Source organism: Stegodyphus dumicola, chromosome 3 (assembly GCF_044657685.1).
Source record: "Stegodyphus dumicola isolate Sdum_Otavi_A_Nest chromosome 3, ASM4465768v1".
Taxonomy (NCBI): Eukaryota; Metazoa; Arthropoda; class Arachnida; order Araneae; family Eresidae; genus Stegodyphus; species Stegodyphus dumicola.
In genome coordinates, this window is record NC_140770.1 from 134,381,093 (window position 1) to 134,396,296 (window position 15,204).

A 15,204-nucleotide genomic window follows, 5' to 3' on the forward strand; every position below is an offset into this window, starting at 1 on the left:
CTAAAGTAATTATTATACACATTAAACAAATAAATCATAAAAAATTGCATGTCTTTAGATTTAGTAAAAAAACGAAAAGAAAAAAACATTAACATTAAAATAAAATTAAAAAAAAACTCTCAGATTTAATAAACCAGATTTAAATGCTACGTCAGAAATTTCTAGGAAAAGTATGAATATAGTTCGATAAATTATTGATTTATAAGAAGCATTAAATATTGCTTCCTCATTATATGGTCTCTGAGTTTATTTTGGCAATTTTATTATCTTATTTGTTCAAATAAAAATATATACATATATATATATATATCTGGCATAGTAACATTTACAAGTGGTGGAATTATTTTACCAGAAAAATATTCACAAAAATTTGATTATTTTTTATTTTTAAGCCTGGCTTTCCTCACCCATTTAAATGTTTAAATGCTGCTAAAGGATACATGTGTCCCCCCCTCCAATCTGAAATGATTTAAATGAAGATCACTTGTACATTTTATAGCCATGAATCAAATATTTTAAAAAAAAATCTTTATTCAGCTGCACTTTTGCAACTGCTCCTTTCTGCCAATTTTATTTTTGCAGCAATTATGCTCATAAAACCAAAATTTAGGAACACACTGCCTCTGAATTTTAATGGATTCAGATGGTTTTCGTAATAATGCAGTAAAATCTTTCTTCTTTACTTTGATTTCTCTAAAATAATATGCCAAAAAATAATTTCAATCGATGATATAGGATCACAGGATATTCTCCACTGCAGTTAAAAACACAACAACAAATACAACACATTTTTATATTCAGGAAATGTCACCCTATTTTTTTAACATAATAAAATATAGGTAACTTTAGTATGAAGGAAAACAGAACAAACCGTAAGTGCGAATAATAAATATTTGGAAGAATATTACAATTTTGATCAGTTTATATTGTTTTATGGTTTACCAAAAGATGGCGCCATTGTTCTTTTCAGATTAAATTCTGCTCGCTAGGTAAAATTTTTCAAATATATTTTCGCCTACGTTTGATTGCACGTTTTACTGAAATACATAATAGCCCGTTTTATTTTCAATATAAAACAGTCATTATTTTCTCTCCACACAGAAAGAGCGAATTCTCCTAATTGCTCTTATATAAACTGCTTGTGCGAAATGTGTTATTAAATAAAGAATATAAAATAACGCAGCAGAACTTCGAGAAATCGAAATATTCGATAACACGAAATATATGGCATACGATATGCATTAATGGCAACTTTTCCCACTTACTCAGATTTTCGAACTTCGAAATTTTTCTACTGCCTTCAATTTCGGCGCATCGAAGTGGGGCTTGATAATAATAAATTTTTTTTGCTAATGAGCGTGCACATATATTTATACATTTGCATTTTGGATATAATGTAATTCATATATGCTTGAATGTCAAATAATAAGTTTAAATGTATTTATTGCAAAATATGTATTTATAAGAAAAATATTATTCTTCATTTGGCAAGCAATGTCTTATCAAAGAATCGCAATGAATATATCAATATACTGTTTTTATCGCTGTCCCCTGAGATAACAGAGAATTCTTCAAATAGTACGAAATAAAATCTAGCAGTCATGTGATGTCCTCTCGCATAGAAAGTCGGCAAATAGAATAGCAGAAAAATTATTTGAATAACTTTTTACGTGTTACACAATTAAAAAAGACTGCTATAACTATTTCATGAAATTATCCACTTACTCTTAAGAGTTGATTCAATCATTGATAACCCTAGGCTGTTTCGTGGTTATGTGGTTGGTGCAGAACACTAAAAAAAAATATGATGTGTGCACCACATGATTTCCTTGTTCGGAATATTAAATTATACGCATTTTTTCTTGCATTTCATTTAAGCTTATTGGATTCAGTTAAATCTACTTTGTCGATAGAACATAAACCACAATAGAATAAATGCACTCCTTAAAATTCATTATTTTTGTTTACCATAGCGACACTCTGAACTCAGAATGCACAAAATTTATATCATCTTAAGAATTATCTAATCGTTGCCACATGTGCTATTCAAATAATATAGTAAATCTAAAACAATGTATAAAAGAAATTAAGCAAAGAACAACAAAAAGAAACAGTTATTCACAGGCTATTGAGTATTTCTCATTTAATCAATTCAGTTCTCACTTCGCGACAAGGCAAAAATACATTAAAACTCAATATGTCTGTAATGAAAATTATGAAGTAAATCTTAAACACTCATTTCCTAGAATAAATTCCACAATGAAATGAGCATGATTTAATTCACAATAATAAAAGAAGGCGTTATCTTTGTTATTGCGAAGCTTACTTTCTCTAGAGTGGCAACAGCAAATCTCCTATTCTGGCTGTTTCAAATGTAAACAAACATGGCCGCCATGGCAAAAATAATTACGATTAGCGGCACTTAAACAACTTTTAAATGGTTGATAATTCTAAAAATATTGCATGCAGATTTAACTAAAGGTATAAAACTTTAACCGGAGATAAAAACAACATAATTCAATCATTTTTAAAGCAAAAAATGCACAATATACAAACATATAAGAATAAAGAAACCGAGATTACTGAGCCGAGTAACATAGTGGATGTACATATATGTATATACTTTTGGTGCGGCCGATAACAACCAAAATACGAGGTGCGCATCTACATGTTATTCCATTATGATTTATAGCAAATTGTTTAACAGACTTTCAAAGAAAAAAAAAAGTGGTTCTTATTAATTAATACCTTTATTTTAGTTTATTTAACAATACATTTAATTGATATAATTTATAATACGTTTAACTTATGCAAATGATAACTTTTATGAATTTTCGCATCATTTTTATAAAGATACTAGTTACTAGTCTTATGCCTGATGACATGTTCAAATCTAAATAACTATAAAAGCTGCGATAGAATATTGTAACTCTCTTTCATAAAAATGTCAAGAAATAACTATCCACTCCCACTACTTCCCGAAATGAAATACATGATAAAAACATCCCTTGCGAGAGAAGTCCTTTCGGAAAGGATGCATAAGAAACTCTAGATGAGAAGGTTTATACTTCCATATTTTTTTAATTACTTTCAAAACAGAAGCTGTTAAAAAAAAAAAAAAAAAAAAAAAAAAAAAAAAAAAAAAAAAAACTTCATAACACTGCTTAAGCATAAAAAGGCCTAATTTTTACTAGGCCGAAATTTACGAAATCGATTTTTTTTTATGATTTTATTCTAGGATTTTCTTTAATATCTTTTTCGTTCGCACTTTTTTCAAAACTTCAAAAGTTTCCAGATTTGAAGCTTTAAATAAAAAACGAAACGTCTCCTAGAACCCGCAGAATGCATAATTAATGCAAATTACTTACCGTAGCCGGTCTTACTATTCCACGTCAAGGCAGTTTGCAAGACAAATTCGAATGAGCCAAACTTTACTGCAGTTGAAACAAGCAACAAAACAAAACAAAACAAATTCATTTCACCGAGAGAAAAAGTATTTGGAAGAACGCCTACCTATTTCCCCAAACAAAACATTTCACAGAACCTGCAGCAAAATATCCAGCTCAATCGTTTGGTTCTTCATTTCTTTTTTTATCTTCCTTTTCCATTGCTGATTGATGTGGGTACGCAGGATATCCGGGTGTTTCACATAAACAGGAAAAAAAGGAGTTGAGAGTTTATTTACAAATTATAAAAATATTCAAACTAGGACTAGAAAGTGCAATTTCTTTCAGAGTCGGCTTCATCAGTGTTGTTGAGTGAAGAATAGGCGGGTTTATCATCATCGCTCTAAAATATATCGATTCCTAACATGGCTAAACGGTATTTGAGAAAGCAGCTAAATTCTCGCCATTTGCGAATTTTCAAGTACCAATTAATTTTTTTAAATCTATTAAGACTAAATCTTGCAAACTGGGTTGTAGGTTTAGATTTATTTTTTAAGTACAAAAATTATAGATTAGGTATAATACACGTTTTAATAAATACAGTGTCTCGAAAAAGCATTCGTACACTTACGAGTTTCAGTGAAATATTGCTTTATTCATTAATACAAATTAATGTTTGAGAATTAGAATTTTTTAATAATATCTATAATTTCTCTTAGCAAAATTAAATTAATTATTTTATGAACATAGTAAAACATTTTTTAGGAAAATCAATAATCAAAAAGTGACCGAAAGTTACCTCACAAAAGTCTTCGTACACATTCGTACATGTTTCCAGAACCTGTGGATAATTAAAGACATATCAAAAGCGAACGTTGTTCCAACCAAGGTCTTGGTATTAAAGTTCCTCATTTTTTCTTCTCCTAAAAGTATACGCCCATCGGAACCAAAAGTTTTAAATTTGCTTTCATCTGCAATGCTCCCAGTACGCTTCGGATTTATTTACCATTCATTTTGTGAAGGAAAGCCTAGGCTTTTTATTTTTTGCACTTAGAAAAATTTTCTTCGTGCAGAGCACCCATGCAATCTAGCTGGTCTGAGTACTCTTCGAACACTTTCGGGTGAAACTGAAGTAGAAAATTTTTTCAAAGAATTCTGTAGAAATCTTTGCAACACTCAAAGATAAAGTTTTCACAAATTTTCCAGCTATAAATCTCTGATCGCGTTGAGTTAACTTTGGCGAAGGACCACTTCGTACTATATCTTCGATACGATTTTCTTCTTTAGCGCTTTATCACATATTATACCGCAGAATGAGATAAATTTACTAACTTACCCTCACTTAACACAATCTCACTGAGGATGCGGTAAACTGCACATAAAAGAGACATGGCCTTTATGTGCACATCGCCAGCGCATTATCATTGACTTTTCCTATAAAAATCTGAACTGAATTTGCGATATTGTTCGTGGATGAAATTTGAAGAACATTTGGAGAACATATTTGTCGGTCTAAGTCTAAGAACAAGTTTTGTGTCTCCATCAATGTAGTGAGCATTTCAATTAAAATTTAAATTTATTTCAGAAGGAGGAGCAGTGTGGAGAAGGACAATGGATGAGAACGATTACTTAAAAGTTCCGCTTATTTTGTTAGTAATTTAAATTTGCTTTATCAGGTAAAACTGCTTTATCAGGTAGTGTTTCTTCTTATATTCTCATCATTATTTGGCAATTGCATAGAAGGAGTAATTCATTAAAAGTTATACATCAATTATTTTGCTATTATCCATCACAGTGCGCGAGATTAAACCCTTTTTAATCATCTTTCTGAAACGCAATTGCATTTTCAACTGATGGATAGTTAAATGACGAAGTGGTTGCGCCTCTAAAGAAATCAAAACAATATTTACGTCTGTTGACAACTTATCTGTTTGTTCACAGCTGCTCTTGGCGAGAAAAGGGAATTATATTTGGAGACATCCTTAGCAAGAAGAGAAGCGAGCAAGTAAGATTTATCAACGAAACGTTAACTTAAAAAAAATTTTACGAACAAGGAGAAGCGTTGGCCACTCAGCGTTTAGAAGTTTTCACGAAAGAATTTCAACTATTTATTGTTAATTCTTCCTTGTACGAAGTAAATAAAGTTGTACTTCTAAGTTACTCTTGGAAGTGAAGAATCTTAAGAACTGATAAGCAAATAATTGCTTGAGTTCTTGTGACAGAAAACAACACGATAGAAGGGTAATTAACCCTTTATTATTCCAACTAAGGTTTAACAAAACTCCGTCTTGGAGTGTATAATAAAGCCGACACCTCGGCTTGAACTTAATAGACTAAGAATAAAACTAAAGTAATCTTAACTAAAGAGATATAGCTTCGGCTATCAAAATTCGAACAGAGTTGGCCCGTTAACGCTAATAGTCTGCGAAGCTATCAAGGGCTTAAAGTCACGGCCACGAAGGTCACGCTAAAGTACGGCCGAGCGTAATAATAGCTTACGAGAGTGTAGTCTAAAAAGGCGGATGCGTGCAGCCAGAATACCTGGTATATCTCTCTCCCTAAGACCGAAGAACTTCGTGGTTAAATACTGCTTTTTCTCATTACGTATTCAGACGTGATTCTAAAACTACGTTCTGGCCGGAAGTGGTAAGTTGAAGTTAAGAACCGATAGGAAAGGAACTTTAACTCAAAATTTAACTGTTAATAAAATTAGCATAATCCTTACAAAGTATTGTAATCTCGAAAAATCTCGAGTATCATATTTCAACGAAAATAACGATTTTGACCATTCTCCGAATTTATTTGAAAAGATATTGTTGTGGATAGGAAAAAGGATTCTTTTTTCCAAAACGGACTATAAAATGGATTTAAAACACATTCAGAAGCGATTTTTCGTGACATCTGTACGTATGTATCTCGCATAATTCAATAAACCAGTAGCCGTGGCACGTTGGAATTTTGCTGTAGCATTTATCTATTTCCTTCTTTTTTTCGTTGCAATTGTCCACACTAACGTATAGAAAACATACCCACTCTATTATCCGGCTCGGTGAGGTCAGATTTTTATTCTGATGACTGCTGTTGCACTCTCTCCTGTTAACACATTTTTTTTTTTTTTTTTTTTAATCTTTAATTTTAAGCATACTTTTGTTCGCACTTACGCTATATACAATTCAACCGCAAAATTACAAACATTTTAAAAGCAGCGTAGCAGCATATTTTAGTACTCTGTACAAAAAAAAGGGGGGGGCAGTTGTATATCTCTCGTTCTACTGGGCCGACTGACGAAATTCAAATTGCGTTTTTCATGTCTCGAAAGCGTGACTTAGGATATATATTATACTTATATATAGCATAATTCTAACATAGGTATTTTGACGCAAAATCGGACTTTTTCTGAAATGATATGCCAAATGTTTTCCATATATCGATTCTACAACTAACATTATGCCTAAATATTAAATTTACACAGAATTTCAAAAATTTATCTTGCAGTATTTTTTTCAGTTTTCGCCAAGAATGACTTACTTGGCGAACTTCTTAATTTATAGGAACCCATTTTCCTTTTCTTTTTACTTCCTTGTACGAAGTAAAAAGGAAGTATTGTAATCGCGAAAAGTTTCAGGCAGCATATTTCAACGAAAATATCAATTTTGACTTCAATCGAATGCAATTTAACGATGTTTTTGCGTGATATCTGTACGTAAGGACAGAATAAAATACTCTTTTCCTTCAAAAAAAATTATAAAACTGCTTTAAAATGAATTCTGAAAAGAATTTTTCGTGGCGTCTGTACGAACGTATGTACGTACGTGCGTACGTTCGTATCTCGCATAACTCAAAAAAGAGTAGCCTCAGAACGTTGAAATTTTGTATATAGGACTGCTATAACATGTAGATGTGCACCTCGTATTTTGGTTGCAATCGGCCGCACCAAACGTATATAAATATATTTATATAAATATCCACTCTGCTACCCGGCTCAGTGATCTCAGTTTCTTTACTCTTATATGTTTGTAAATTGTACATTTTTTGCTTCAAAAATGATTGAATTATGTTGTTCTTATCTTCCGGTTAAGGTTTTTATGCCTTTAGTAAATCTCTATGCAATATTTTTAGAATTATCAACAATTTTAGAGTTGTTTAAGTTCCGCTAAGCCTAATACTTCTCTTGATGGCGGCCATTGTTTGTTTACATTTGAAACAGCAGGATAGTGGATTTGTTGCCAATCTAGAGAAACTTAGCTTCGCAACAACAAAGATAATGCATTCATTTATTATTGCCAATTAAATCATGCTTAATCCTTTCTGGAATTTTTTCGAGGAAATAAGTGTTTAAGATTTACTTCGTAATTTTTAATATAGATATTTTGAGTTTTTATGTATTTTTGCCTTCTCGCGAAGTGAGAACTGAATTAATTGAATGAGAAATACACAATCGTCTGTAAAAAGCTCTTTTTTTTTTTTTTTTTTTGTTTCTTCCCCCCCCCTTTTTTTTTTTTTTTTTTTTTTTTGTTTGCTTAATTTCTTTTATACATCATTCTAGCTTTATTATAGTATTTGAATAGAACATGTGGCAACGATTAGATAATTCTTTAAATGATATAAATTTTGTGCATTCTGAGTTATAATATGAAAGAAATATAATACTGTTAAGTGAACCTAGCGCGTGTCGCTCAAGGAGGTTAGAATATTCTAACCTCCTTGGTGTCGCTATGGTAAACAAATTGAATTTTAAAGAATGCATTTATTCTATTGTGGTTTATGAGCTGTCGGCGAAGCAGATTTAATTCAATCCAATAAGTTTAAATGAAATGCAAGAAAAAATGCGTTTAATTTAATATTCCGTACAAGGAAGTCATGTGGTGTACACATCAGATTTTTTCATTGTAAACGAGCGGAAAAAAGTCATCCTTCATTTTTTCAAATAATTTTAACAAAGTGCGTATTATCGTTTGGCGTTATTATCGCTCAAAAAATAAAATAAAGATGCCAAAATTCAAAACGCTCCGATATGTAAATTCACGTATATCTTAGAAAATTTTGAATAAAAAACTCTAATTTTTTGCAGGTGTGCCTAGAGATAATTTTTTGCAGGTGTGCCTACTTTAAGAAGATGTTAAAAATTTTGTATGTTAAAATACAAAATTTGTTTCAACAAATTTATGAAAAATATTTAAAAATACAACTTTTAATAATTAAATAATAAAAAATGTGCGAATTATATTTGGATTAAACCTAAATTTCGAATTCTGGAAGAATGAATCTAGTAAGTTTAATAGAAAAAGATATTAATAAATATATATGAAATTCAATTAACATTGAGGAGCTAAAATTTTGAGAGCTAATTTTTTTAAAAAACTACTCTTGCGATTTTTTGCAAAACTTGGCAGTTTGGCATAATTTGTGTCCTAGAATCGAAATATGGAAAAAAAATGGATGTCATTTCAGGAAAAGTCCGATTTTGTGTCAAAATATCTATATTAGAACAACGCTATATATAAATCTAATATATATCCTAGGTCACGCCTTCAAGACATGAAAAACGCGATTTGAATTTCATCAATCAAAAAGTCTCAGTAGAACGGGAGATATAGAACTGTCAATCCCCTACTTTTTTTTTCCTTTTCGCAGTGTATATAAGTTTAGAATATCTCGCAGTATACCAAAACAGTGGTTAAACTCACTCCTGCGTTTTTTTTTTTTTTTTTTTTTTTTTTTTTCTTTTTAGCTTTATTATTAAGCATCATTTTCTTCGAACTTACTCAGTATGGAATTCAAATGAAAAATAACCATTTTAAAAGCAGCATATGTTTAGAATTCCCTATGGGTGTTAGGTATCGGCATACATTTTTTTGGGTTTCCCCCCCCAGCCTTCTCTTAGTTCATCCATCATATCAGTGTTCAGTTTGTAAGGATCTTAAGTTTTACTAACGTTTATTTTTATTTTAAATCTTTACTATCACTTCTTATTTTCTACTTCCGGCCAGAATTAAAAGCTTTAACTTATTTATGCAAATTTGTCTGGCAAACGCCAAGTACTTAAGTTGTGGCTTTTTGCCAAGCGAGAGAGAGGAAGGAGTTAGTCGAAGCAGGCCGCTTACCTTTGCAGTTTTACTCAGTTGCTGATTGCCTTCCAGGCCAGAGGTTTAATCCTCCTGATAATTTCTAAATGTATTGTAGTGTTAACAGTTCACTGTACTACATACGGCTTCCTGTTAATATAAGGCCAATCTTCCACGTAGGCCCTTCTTTATTATTCAAAAGTTAAGTTAGAGTTTAGTTAAATATTTTTATACTCTTACGTTCAGACCACAAGTAGTTCGTCTCTGTATTCCGAAGTACGGAAATTATTGTAAAGAGTGAAAAATAAAGGGTTTCGTATACCCTTCCTGTGTATCTTGTCTACTTCCCACATTTATTGAACATAGCTTTAGTAAGCTCCCTGTTCCGAGTCAGGTCTGTGCATGTTCCCAAAGAAAGTAAGACGGAACATTGAACATGATAGTGGCGCCCAACGAAGAAGAATAACCATGGCCGAGTTTCAAGAAGAACCTGTGCTGCCTGCAGAAGCGGCTCAGAATCCAGAAATGCCAGCTGCCGCCCTGGAAGGATTTGGTTACATCGTCCAGACCATGCGCGCTTCGATGAAACCAGAAGCAACATTTAATGGAAACTCACCGGTAACCAGTTTTTTGGAAAAATTGGATGACCACTTCATGCTCTACCCCGTGCACGAGTTTCAAAAAGTTACCTTAGCTACCAGCGCTTTGAGGGGCCAAGCGCTTAACTGGCTCAAATGTATACGCAGAAGTCTCTTGGGTCAAGCAGGAAGTCCCACCTATACTTATGAAAATTTCAAGACTGCCCTAGTAAAAGCCTTCCCTGTCGTAAGGGATCGTGCGAAATTAGAAACGGAACTTTTCAGCATATATCAGCAAAGAATCGAAAATCTCTCAAGCTTTATTTTATGAAAAATTCACGTCTTCAGACTCTTGTATGGAAACCGTCCGGATCCTGAGATAATTCAAGTGATTTTGCCGAGGTTACTTCCCCAAGTGCAAGACTTTATTGAATTAAGAAATCCGACTACACTGGAAAAATTATTTGAGCTAGCAATCCAGTTTGAAAGTAGAAGAACGGCGGACATTGAAAGAAGACGCCAATATCAACAACGAAACCAATTTGGTGCGCCAAGACCACAGCAAAGTCAAGCACACGGCTACAGAAGCAAAGCGAATCAGTGGGCAAGGAAACACGAGCATTCAAAAACAGCCGGCGAACGTCGACAGTTCAATAGCAATCCAGGAAAAAAGTCTCAAGGCCAGTGGAAAAAGAAGGAAAACATGGAAAGAAAAAAGGATTGAAACTAAAACGGATTTCTGCTGACGGGAGGGAGCGGAAATCCGAAGGCCAAGAAAACCCCTCTTCCTTCAAGTTAAATACAGTAATGGTGAAAAATTTGACTCTTCCGAAGATTGAAGTGTTGGTGAATAATATCCCAGCCACCGCACTCCTGGATACAGGCGCGCAGTGTTCCTGTGTGGCAGAAGATTTTTTAGGAAGTATTTTCGTAAATATCGCATATATAATTCGGATAATACGACAGTGTTAGCTGCGCAAGGAGAACTATGTAAGTGTATAGGTAAAGTACCGCTATATGTCCGTATCAAGGACGAACAAGTAAAGGTTATGTTTTTCATAGTAAAGAATCTGCAAGCACATATTATCTTAGGAATAGATTTTCTTTCAGAGGCACAAGCAAAGCTGGATTTTAATGAAGCGTCCCTTAAACTGACGATGAAACCAGTTCGAGAAGAAAAGGCTGAACCGCCGATGTTAAACCTTGACCACCTGCCTAATGAAGAGCAACGAAGAATCCGACAAGTGGTAAGTGAATTTGCTTCGTTATTTAGTGATATTCCAGGATTTACTCAAGTTACTAACCATAGTATTGACACCGGAGATTCAATGCCAGTTCGCCACAAAGCATACCGGTATGATAAGAATAAGAAAAAAATTATAGAATGGCACATCAGCGATATGCTACGTGAAAAGATCATAACGCCCATCTCAAGTAGTTATGCTAGCCCGGTGGTTTTATGTAAGAAAAATAATGACTATCCATTGACACATCCAAAAAGGTGGCGATTCGCGATTGACTACCGTAAATTAAACTCCATAACTAAATATCCGGTATATCCGTTACCTATTATTGAAGAAATTCTAAGGAACATAACGTCGACCAAGTATATGACGACTTTAGACTTAACGACTGGTTATTTTCAAATAGGGGTTAGACCTGAGGACGTGCCTAAGACTGCTTTTATAACCAAGTCTGGCACTTATGCATTTCTGAGTATGCCGCTTGGCCTTTCAGGGGCACCGGCAACATTTCAGCGATATATGGACATTGTGTTAAGGCCTGTTCTTTGAAAGTCCACATTTATCTATTTAGACGATATCATTATTACTAGTGATAATCTCGACCAACATGTACAGGATTTAAGACAGGTGTTTTCTTTATTAAATGAGGCCGGTCTAAAAGTTAATGTCGAAAAGTGCAAATTTGCACCCCCTGAATTAAAATATTTAGGTTACAAAATATCTCAGAAAGGAATCGAGACAAACGAATCAAAAATAATCGCTGTACAAAAGTATCCGACTCCAAACACGGCGAAGAAGCTCTCTTCTTTTCTAGGACTTTGTTCATATTATAGGTCCTTTATAAAAGATTTTGCAGCTATTGCTGAACCATTGTTAAAATTAAAAAGGAAAAAGGCAAGATTCTCGTGGACGGCCGAAGCCAATAGTGCTTTCGAAAAATTAAAACAAGCATTAACGCAAGCCCCTGTGTTGAAATTTCCTGAAAAGGATTAGAATTTAGAAATTTCAGCGGATGCTTCGGATTATGCGGTAGGAGCGGTACTTTCGCAAAATCAGCAGCCCGTGGCATTTTTTAGCCGAACTTTAAATCAAACACAAAGAAACTATTCCGCGACCGAGAGAGAGGCACTTGCAGTTCTGTTAGCAGTGCAAAAGTTCCGAGTCTATTTTGGAAAGGCGCCAATAACAGTAATAACAGTGTACTCTGATCATGCGGCGGTAACTAGATTGTACTCAGGGAAAAACTTATCCCCAAGGTTAATAAGATGGGCACTCAAGCTACAAGAATATAATCTGGTAATCAAGCATATCCCCGGAAAGGAAAATATCGTAGCAGATGCCCTATCCAGAATTAAAATAGATGAAGAGGGTAATACTGTAAAGGTGGCAATGCTCACAGCAGGTACAATAAATTCCCGAGAAACTGTAATAACCGAACTGGGTAAGGATCCTGAGTTTGGAAGCATTTATGAGTATTTAAAGGATCCTGAAAATTTTAGCCACCAAGATATTGTGGCGATAAGAATCAGGGCGGCCCATTACGAACTAATAGATGGTCTATTATTTTATACAAAAACTACGAATTCCAACAACGAATTTCGACCTGTTATTCCAGCTAGTCTTAGATTAAATATCCTCCAGGAGTTGCATGACAGCCCTTTAGCTTCTCATGCTGGTATTCGAAAAACTATACAACGCGTACGCGAAGCAGTCTATTTTCCTGAACTGCAAAAGTTAACAAGGGCGTATGTCCAGTCCTGCCCAACATGTCAAGCAGTTAATTATATTAATTTCCGCCCGGCCGGGTTTCTAAATAATATTAAATCCGAATTTCCAAATGAAATAATTGGCATCGATTTATTGGGCCCTTTCCCAAACAGTCAGTTAAATAAAAGTCGCTATCTCCTTGTTATGGTTGATCATTTTAGTAAGTGGACCGAAATTGTTCCCTTAAAACGAGCTTCCGCGAAATTAGTTACTGATTCTATTTTAAATAAATATATTTTAAAATACGGGGCGCCCCTAAAAGTTATATCGAATAATGGTCCTCAATTTGTAAGTAATATATTTGAAGACATGTGCCAAAAACTGGGCATACGTCATTTAAAAATGGTCCCGTATCGGCCGCAATCAAATATAGCGGAACGGGTCAATAGAAATATAGTGAAAATTATCCGTAGTTATGTTAAAAATTTTCATAAAAGCTGGGATAACTATGTCAATAAATTTGCTTTCGCCCTTAAGACCACAAAACATGATACAACGGGCAAAACTCCTGCTGGGTTATTTTTAGGCAGAAAGATTATAACGCCGTTAGATAAATTATTTTATGTGCAACAAAGAGCCCCAGAATTTAAAATGGGTGATATAGAAAATTAAAGAAGCAAAAAAGAATACTGAAGTAGCACAGAGAAAACAAAAACTTTATTATGATTTGAAACGACGGGGAGTAACTTAAAAAGTAGGGGATGAAGGGTTAAAAATTAAGCATTCACTTTCTTCAGCACCAGAAGAAAAAACCGCCAAATTTTTTCCACGATTTGAAGGACCATATGTCATAGAAAAAATAACTCACGCTGTAGTAGTGTTAAAAGCCAAGAATGGTGAAACCTGCTCCTCAAACATTGATAAAATAAAACCCTACTATGATCGTAATAAAATGCAAATTTTCAAAGATCTTTTGCAGGATCCGGCTCGGCAGGCACAAGCTCCAGAGGTGGAACAACGACAAGTACAAGGCCAAGCCATTAGAAGGCAGGAGCAATTGAAAAGAAAGTTTCCCCGCTGGAAAATTGAAGGTAACAAGAAAAAGAAGCCGTTCCACCGTCCAGAAAAGAGAGCTCAAGAACACCCCCAGAATGAAGAAGGGAGAAGTACGACGAATGCAAAGAAAGCCAGGAGAAATAACGGCAACTATAACCCGGCTCCCAAATGGAAGATCTACTCATCGGACAGGACTCTCCGCAGCAAATGTCGCCGAACTGCGGAAGGGCCACCAGCGGCGGAGGAAAAGGTACAAGGAAAATTTGAACGGCCAGCAACGAGGTCCAAGCAGGAACGCGAAAGAAGTGTCCCGGTTCCGCCAAGATCAGGTGGCATCAAACGGCCAAGACCACAGGCAGAGGTGAAAAAGAAGGTATTCAAGGGTGACCGAACTGGAGAAAAAAGAAAGCTTCTAGAGGAAGGCTCTGAAGGGCGAGCCCGCACAAGAAGGAGGATAAATCAAACGAGAATCTGCGCTACCTTCCAGGACTGGGCTCAGAAAAGAATGTCCGAATATCACAAAGATAAGTAAAATTTTATGTTACTTTGCAAACTTAAGTTAATCTTTCATTCTTACTGCAAGTGGCAGATTTCAAGAAGTTTTACCTCATGTGAGGTCTACCTTTATCGCCAAAAAGGCGAGAAATGAGTTGTTACCGATTTTGGTATTATGTTTTTCAATTACTCGCGCGTAAAACTAAAGTTGATGTATAATAGGAATGTGTAAATACCTAAATATTGTAAAAGTTATTGTATAAATTTTATTTAAAACATTCTGGCAAGAAAGAAGTTTTAGTCTGAAAGACTTTTTGAAATGTAGTATTTCAATGTAGAAGAATTGGCACTTGCTTGGAAAAGAATAGAAGTTAACAATGTACTACTAATGTATGTTTTAAAATGCGTAAAATGAACGGCATGTTAATATGTTCTTATATACAATGTGAACTGTTATTTTAAATGTTAAGAAATACCGTGATATGGTAAAAGTGAAAGTAATGTTAACATTTTTTTTTATTCGTGTGACTGTAAAAAGACCAAATCATGGTGAATATGTGTTAAAGGTTGAATGAATGTAGTTAGGCTCTCTGACGCTACACTTCAGAGTTAGCCACTTTCAGAATAGTACCTCAGGGTTTAGAGTTGAAGATAGGGTGTGTTACGAGGTCTT

At 34.2% G+C, this 15,204-nt stretch overlaps 1 protein-coding gene across 1 annotated transcript in view; it reads right to left on the reverse strand.

Annotated features, from left to right (window-relative positions):
• The window catches only part of LOC118204104 (cysteine-rich secretory protein 2-like), a 134,340-nt gene extending 130,854 nt beyond the window's left edge, over positions 1–3,486 (reverse strand). The window contains exon 1 of the mRNA XM_085813336.1: positions 3,369–3,486. The gene's annotated coding sequence lies outside the window, so the exon portion shown is untranslated. The remainder of the gene's footprint in view (positions 1–3,368) is intronic.
• Positions 3,487–15,204: the final 11,718 nt, after the last annotated feature.